The sequence below is a fragment of the Lolium rigidum genome, chromosome 6 (genome assembly GCF_022539505.1).
Source record: "Lolium rigidum isolate FL_2022 chromosome 6, APGP_CSIRO_Lrig_0.1, whole genome shotgun sequence".
NCBI classification, from domain to species: domain Eukaryota; kingdom Viridiplantae; phylum Streptophyta; class Magnoliopsida; order Poales; family Poaceae; genus Lolium; species Lolium rigidum.
This window is the reverse complement of record NC_061513.1, coordinates 1,201,510-1,210,384: the sequence shown is the minus strand read 5'-3', so window position 1 is coordinate 1,210,384 and position 8,875 is coordinate 1,201,510.

The window sequence follows — 8,875 nt, the reverse complement described above, 5'->3', positions numbered from 1 at the left end:
AACGCCTTAGCTGCGCCACGTTCCAAGGGTTTTTCTCGGGAACCCCTGTCTTCTTCTCCTTGATCCTGTATGCTCCTCCTTTGATTACTTCTGTGACGACGTAAGGGCCGAGCCATCGTGACTCGAATTTTTCACTACGCTCTTGATTGAGTCGCAGAACTAAGTCCCCAACCTGAAAGGATCTTGGTCGCAGACGTCAACTGTGGTAGTTTTTCAAGTCCTGCTGATGTTTAGTTACCCTTGACAATACTTCATCTCGAGCTTCGTCGAGTGCGTCGACGTCGTCTTCCAATGCTCTCCTGGAAGGTTCTTCATTGTACTCCGTGACTCTGGGGGAGTCGTGCTCTATTTCTATCGGCAGTACTGCCTCTGCTCCATGGACCTGGAAGAACGGAGTCTCCTGTATCGCTGTATTTGGTGTTGTTCGGATGCTCCATAACACACTCGGCAGCTCTTCTGGACAGGTATGTCGAGCTTTTTCCAGTGGCCCTAACAAGCGTTTCTTGATGCCATTGCAGATGATACCATTGGCTTTCTCGACTTGGCCATTGGTTTGAGGATGTGCAACTGACGCGAAGTGCAATTTGATGCCTACCTCTGCATAGTACGCCTTGAATTCCTTGGATGTGAAATTACTGCCATTGTCCGTGACGATGCTGTGAGGTACGCCAAATCGAAAAACAATGGCCTTCACGAATTTTATTGCTGAGGCTGCATCTGGTGAATTTATCGGCTTTGCTTCTATCCACTTGGTGAATTTGTCGACCGCGACGAGCATGTACTCGTATCCTCCTGGCGAAGCTTTATGTAACTTCCTCACCATGTCGAGACCCCATTGAGCAAAGGGCCAAGATAAGGGTATTGGCATTAATTCTGCGTCAAATCTCTGACATGCGTCACAAGTTCGCACTATCTCCTTCGCGTCCTCAATTGCTGTCAACCAGTAGAATCCAGCTCGAAAAACTTTGGCTGCGATAGCTCGACTGCTCGCGTGGTGACCACATATTCCTTCGTGTACATCCTTCAGGATTGTTCTGCCTTCTTCGGGTGTAACGCACCTTTGTAACACACCCGAGATACTTCGCTTGTACAACTCCCCTTTGACCACCGTGAAAGCTTTGGATCGCCTAATAACTCGCCTTGCTTCAACTGGATCGTCAGGTATTGTCTTTCTTAGGATATATGATATGTACGCCTGCATCCATGGGATTTGCACCATCAGTACTAGATCCTGTTCCTCTTCTTCTTCTTCCAATGTTTCTTTCGCAGCCCCCGAGGGTTTCTCGTTCTTCTCCTTCTGACAAGGTATTAACTTGTCAATGCCTACAGATTGTAGACTATGGTTTCGTTAGATGTAGAGGGCAAGTAGATCTCGAAGATTTCAGCCGAAAAGTACTCGACGATGTAAAAACTAGGGTTTTAGAGACAATGATTCGATCCTTTCTGCGTCCCTCGACTCCCCCTTATATAGGAGGTGGAGCCGAGGGTTTCGTATTGTACAAGTTACAGAGTCCGGGTAGGTTTCTAACTCCTCCCGCAAGATTACAAATAATGCTTCCTATTACAACTCTAGTTTTCCTTAACAATGTCTTGGGCTTCCGAGTCCTCTTATTCTTCGGGTAGTGGGCCTTCGGTAAACCCCGGGTACCATCGTTGGCAGGCCCATTGGGGATGCCTATGTCAGTAGCCCCCGAGATTTTGCTTGAATCGTAGAATCAGGGAAAATCTCCACTGTTTATTTTTATTTGACAATTCAATATCTTTCTATATTTCTTCACATAAATTTCTATATTGTACAGGGATAATGGTAGTTGGGGCTAGTTCATCTGACGGATCAGGTACTAGTTAACTGCTCTAGTGGCAATCCGCAAAAACCTACTTCAAAATCACGTCCCTGGACATGATCTCGGGATACCGGTGTAAACTTCGACAAGTGCCGCTTAAGGTCTTACCATTCTGTCGAGTCCCGGCTATATTTATCGGTACCTAACGCGTCCGTTAGGATTTTTCTTCGTATCTGTTGATACGGATAAAAGTAGCAAACCGACGTCAGAGACGGCGCCACGCCGCACAGAATGGATCTGGGGTCTTACCTTCGCAAATGTTTGCGGCATTCAGAAATTAATCGCAACTTTGGCGTTCTGAGAATATATTGTCGAGTGCTTATTCGGCTGTTGGAATGGCACATTATATTGAGTCAAAGATGACTTATATTGCTCTCCTGATGGGAGTATATGCAGAGTTACTTGTAACTTGAAATATACTTTGTTGCTCTTTTGTCTTTCTTCTTTGCATAATTTCATCGGGCACACGAACAACGTTCCCGATGGGAGTAGCCCCCGAGGCTACAGCCAAGGACTTGTGCTTGGTTGTAGGCTCCACGCTTTATGCCGCTATATTTTCTTTCTCTCCCGAAGTTTTATAATTTCTCGGGTGCGCGAACAGCGCTCCCGATGGGAGTAGCCCCCGAGGCTATGAACAAATATTTGTATTCAATCATAGGCTCATGTCATTACTATTTTGACTTTCTTGATCTTTTCATTTTTTCAAAGTAGCCCCCGAGCATTTGATCAAAAACTTGTATTTGATCAAAGGCTCTCCGATATTTTTCCATGTCGCCGTTTTATGCCGCTGTTGAGTCGATTTTTTCTCTCTGACAAGGTAACGTTATTGCTGACGATAGCCACGTTTGCGACTCCGAAAATGGTGAGAAGTTTTCTCTCGCTGCCTTGCGGGCCCAAATTACCCATTGTCCTGACACGTCGTGTAAGTGGCGGACACACGTCCTCCGCTTTTCCTGGCGTACGTTCCGTAACTTCTCCAATATCAAAATACTTTTTTACCCTTGTGTCCACGTGGTTATCATCTGTCACACATTTTTTCCATCCAACGGTCCACCGCTTCGCCTCTTCTCTATATAAGATCTTCTTCTTCTTCCTCGAGCACTTCCGCTCGCGCCGTTCTCCTTCTCTCCTCTGCAAAAACCTCCTCCTGCGCTCCACAGTTTCCTTCGCCCATCCTCTTCAAACTGCATTCCTGCGCCATTGTTGATGCCACCGCGTCGGTTGATCAAACGCAGCACGCCTGAGTCATCAATGGCTGCCGCAGATCTGGGGAGCGCGGAGTGGGAAAGGTCCTAGATTTCCTCTCAGGACGTCAACCTCTTGAAGAAGCTGGGGATTAGCAAGAAGCCCAAAGCGCTTTGCTTCCCTAGTGAAGAAAGCTACCCAACCCCTCCAATGGGGTACCGGGTAAGTTTTGTCGACCATCTCATCCGCGGTCTTTCCGCCCCCATTCATCCTTTCCTCCGTGGATTACTTTTTGTTTACGGCCTTCAACTTCACCACCTCACGCCGAACTCTATCCTCCATATTTCCATTTTCATCACCCTCTGTGAAGCCTTCCTTGGCGTCTCGCCCAACTGGGCGCTATGGAAGCGCATTTTCTTTTGTCGCCGCAATGGCTCTCCCAATGTCGCCTATAATATAGGCGGCGTTGTTATTTCTGTTCGACCCACAGTCGATTACTTCGACGTCAAACTCCCTGACTCAGTTCAAGGATGGCGCAAGAAGTGGTTGTATATTCAGGAGGAGAATCATGGATGTGCTGAAGACAACATCCCTCCGTTCGATGGTGCCGAGAAAATCCTTCGTCGCCATTCTTGGGATGCAGAGGCTACCGAAGAAGAAAAAGCTTCGACAGAGGCCTTGATGACTCGCATCCATGAGTTGCAAAATACTCGCGGCGAAGAATTGTCAGGTATCCAAATCACAGCGTATTTTCTTAGAATCAGAGTGCAGCCTCTTCAGGCTCGCAAAAATCCTCTCTGGAAGTATGCTGGCGACGAGGACGCAGATCGGTTGTCAGTGGATTTGGAGGTCAAGGATTTAGAAAAGCTTGTCCGAAAAATCTCCTCTCTCAGCAAAAAAGATTCTGTCCCTTCTTCTTGTCGTGTAAAACCATACAGCGCCACCAATGCACTTCCTAAGGTAAACTTTGTTGATTGATTTGTTATTGCCTTGCTATTTTTTCCCTTAGCTCCTTTTCTGACATCTTCCCCTGTTTTTGTATAGAAACATCCAAATCTTGTCTCACTTCCTCCCCTTCCTGAGGGTGGAGAAGTCGAGGAAAGGGCCGTTGTCACCGATGACAACCAAGATGCCCCCTCTTTTGCGAATGAACCCGCAGATTCTCGAAAGTCTGCGGGATCTGTTGAAAAGGAGGCTGCCTCTGAAGGCACTGCATCGGCACAATCTCCTCCTCCTGCTGTTTCTCCAAAGAACAAAAGGAAAAGGAATGATGTCGAAGATTTCGGTACCTCCAAACCCGAAGAAGCTGCTCCTTCACATCGAAGGCAGCTTATGATCCATACCTTGAGAGCCTCATCGCTCCGTGAGTTCCCTCTCTTTCTTTTTATTTTTATACTCGAAGAATTTTGTCTGTCTTGCTTTTTATGCTGCCACCCTTTTACCGCAGTGATGATGAGGAAGAAACACCAACTTTGGATGTGGCTGCTCGAACGAGTACGTCACATACTTTAGTTGTTTCTGAGCCGCCAGTTGAAGGAGAAGAATCCTCGCCTCCTCAACAAAACGTCGGCGCTTCTACTCCTCCTTCAAGCCCCCTTGTCCCTTCACCAAAAAGGGCAAGGACTGAAACAATTTCGGAGCCTACTCTCCAATTGAGTAGCTCCTCTAACCCTCTCTTGGATGATGTAAGTTCTTAATTTTATTGTCACTATCTATACTTCCTCTGTTTGCTTTTGTGTGCCATTATATTTTTCTCGTACCGACATTTTCTTTCTTTGTCCCTTGCTTTTTTTTACAGCCTATGATCAAAGAACTTATTCGTATCGGTTCCCAATTTATTGGGTACCGTGAATACGCCAGTAAGACTGAAGGTAGGGTCTTGCTGCTTCTTTTTTGCATCTGCCTTCTTACTCCTTTGCTGTCGATGTTTTTAACTAAATTTAATTTTCTTGCCAGAAAAACTGGCGGAGGTCAACGATCGTGCCAATACTCTTGCTCATAAATTAGAGCAGAGTGAAGAGGCTCGTAAGAAGGCCGAATCAGATGCTGTTCAAGCTAGAGCAGAGGCTGACAAGGCCAAGACTGATGCTGCTGGTGTCGAAGATCTTAGGAAGAGACTTCACGCTGCCGAGACTTCGCTAAGTGAGCATATAGCTGCACAATCTGCTCGCGAGGAAGCGGTCCTTAAGCGCATAAGGACGCAAAATCGTCGCTTTGTCAGTAAGTATCTGAACCACTTCACATCCCTTGGACTTTCTTTCTTGTGCTCGTTTGTTGATCATTAATTTTTATCTTGACAGATAGAACAGCTCAAGAATTTGAACTTGAAGACCCCGACAATGATCCTCTTCTTGACGCCGTTTCGTTCCTTGAATTTCATGGAACAGAAGCACTCGGGGGCATTGATCAAGCTAAAGCAGGGTTATCGCGACTCTTCCCCTACTTCTTCCCGAAGAAAGAGGAACCCGCAACTTTCCTTGCTCTGGCTAAGTGCTTTAATCCACCAGAAGATCTTGGGCTGAAGACGCGCCAGGAAAATATGAAGGTCGCTGTTGAAAACACTGTTGCCTTGGTTGCTGATAGCCAGCAAACTATCGACTGGGCGAAAGTAGGCGACACGGAGCAGATAGAACAGACAAAATGGCGATCGCTGATCAAGGCGGCGAAACCCAATACGAAGAAAATCTTGTCCTATCTCGGAATCAAGCCATCTTCGACTCCTAGCTCATCAAAGCCGGAGGTCTAGTTGAATGCCCCTTTGCTTTTTTCCTTTTTAGCTTATTTCCTTCTTTTGGCACTGTTGCCATGGTGTTCTTGGCGATGACTGCTTTAGTAGGTCTCTAGAGGTCCTTCTTTTGTAATAGACATGTATATATTATGGGAATGAATGGAAATCTATCTTTTGCTCAATGATTGATGTCGAAATATCTCTCTTTTTCCAGTTAATTTTTGACAACTATACGTCAACTCCTGGTCCTTCCGAGGTTTTTCCTTCGCCTCCTTCGAAGAAAACCCCTGGCGCTGTTAATTTTGTCGACAATTCTGCAAGTAAGACTTCAGCAGAAGATTTGGAAGAACTTCAACAACAACTCCAGTCCGTGAAGAAGCAATCACTTATGCTTATGGAACAGTCTCGGAAATCCTCCGAGAGGGAAAAAGTAGCACTCCAACACGCTCAAGATGCTGTAATCGAGAAGGATGCCGCCATTGCTGAAGCTGCTGCAGCTACGTCTCGAGAAAATTTCATGCTTCAACTGCTAACAGATGCTAGCCTGGATATGGCAGGTGTGCTTCGGTATCTTTATCCCACTTTATCTTTCTTTTTTCCTTGTCTTTTTGTTTGCTTGCTAATTTTGTCAAAATAGGTCCCTTTTTGAATGCTGCTACAGAAGATGAACGTGTTGAAGCTCGTTCCAATGCTCTTCTGAGGCTTGCACGTGATCATGGTTCAGATTTTTGGGGCACACCTGAACGGACTCGCCAAATCGTCAGATTTCAAGATCGTGCGCTGCAGGTCCGCGATTTTCTCGACTTTTGTACGAGGACCTTGTCTTTAGTTTACGGGACCATGTTTCCACGTAATAAGATGCCAGAGACGCTTCCTGCTCTGATGGAACAATTTCGAGATGCTCCTCGAATCCATGGGTTTGTGCGAGCCCAATTAGCTGCTGGCGCGAGGTTTGCCATGATCATGATAAAAATCTGCTATCCAAAGTTAGATATGGGTCAAATTGTTCCGAAGTGTCTGGCGAAGATGGCGAAGAGGAAAAGGAACTTCGGCAAATATGATGACGTTGTGACTCCTGTTGCCGAAGATATGATGGATGAACTTCTTCGACTAGACGCTGAATTCTTCGTGAAAGGCAGTTATGCGGAACATAGCACTCGCGCTATAAATAATGAACGGCTGACGATAGATAATATATTGGGTAGCTCTTGAAGTTTTGTTGCTCCAAGGATTGTATCTTGTGTGCAGGAAACATAATCTATATTGTAAAGTTACTATATTTCTGTTTTTCAATGCCAAGCCCCCGGGCGTTGTGATGGCGATATTTTTCTCTTTTTGCGATGCGAGCTTTGTCCCAAGGCAAGATAAATTACATTTGTACACTATTTTTGCAGGTGCGAACCCTGAGCTTTTTCTGTTGATTGCTATTTTGCGACGTATTTTTATTTGGCGAGGTACTTTATACCAAAGCGAGATATATATATTGTATCTTCTGGGTGAGAGCCCCGAGCCCTGTCGAAAAGATATATAATTCCACTATCTTTATTATATTGCAGCACCGCGAGCCCGACTCATTAAAAACCTTTCCCGGCCCCACTCGGTGCCCCGAAAAAGGAAAAGAGTGCGTCTGAAAACTCGCGGGCGTTTCAGTACATTGTATGTTTACAGAGGAGACTATATTTTGGCATCTAAGCGTAGAAACGCCCGAGCTGTGCTACGTTCCAAGGATTTGGCTCAGCAATCCCTGTCTTCTTATCCTTGAGTCTGTATGCTCCTCCTTCGATTACCTCTGTGATAATGTAGGGTCCAAGCCATGGTGACTCGAGTTTTTCGTGACTTTTTTGATTTAGTCGCAAAACCAAATCGCCAACTTGGAAGGACCTCGGTCGCAGTCGTCGACTATGGTAGTTTTTCAGGTCCTGTTGATATTTGGCAACTCGTGACAGGACTTCGTCTCGAGCTTCATCAAGTGCGTCGACATCATCTTCTAAAGCTTTTCTCGAAGTTTCTTCATCGTATTCTGTAACTCTTGGAGCATCATGTTCTATTTCTATCGGCAATACTGCTTCAGCTCCATGGACCAGGAAAAACGGCGTCTCTCGCGTCGCCGTGTTTGGTGTTGTTCGAATACTCCACAGCACACTTGGCAATTCCTCTGGCCAAGTATGCCGAGCTTTTTCCAATGGTCCCAACAAGCGCTTCTTGATACCATTGCAGATAATGCCATTGGCTTTCTCGACTTGACCATTGGTTTGTGGATGTGCGACAGACGCAAAACTCAGTTTGATGCCTACTTCTGCACAATATGCTTTGAATTCCTTGGAAGTAAAGTTACTGCCGTTGTCTGTGACGATGCTATGAGGTACCCCAAATCGAAAGACGATGCTTTTCACAAACTTGATTGCCGACGCGCCGTCCGGTGAATTTATCGGCTTTGCTTCTATCCATTTAGTAAATTTGTCGACAGCAACGAGCATATACTCATATCCACCTGGCGAAGCTTTGTGTAGTTTTCCCACCATATCGAGACCCCACTGAGCAAAGGGCCAAGACAATGGGATTGGCATTAGTTCTGCTGCCGGAGAATGAGGTTTGGCGGCGAATCTTTGACACGCGTCGCAAGTTCGCACTATTTCCTTCGCGTTCTCAATTGCAGTTAACCAATAAAATCCCGCTCTGAAGACTTTAGTTGCGATAGCGCGGCTGCTTGCGTGATGCCCGCATATTCCTTCGTGAACATCTTTCAGGATGATCTGTCCTTCTTCGGGTGTGACACATCTCTGTAGCACGCCCGAGATACTGCGTTTGTACAACTCCCCTTTGACCACCGTGAAAGCTTTGGATCGCCTAATAACTCGCCTTGCTTCAACTAGATCGTCAGGTATTGTTTTCCTTAGGATGTACGATATGTATGCCTGCATCCATGGAATTTGTACCATCATGACTAGCTCCTGTTCCTCTTCTTCTTCTTCTAGTGATTTTTTTGTGACATCCGAAGGTTTCTCTTCCTTTTCCTTCTTCTTTGTTTTCATTGGCTTTGTTGATCTCTCACTTATTTCTTCCCAAAACACTCCTGAAGGGATCGCGAGACATTGTGATCCGATGTTTGCAAGGACAT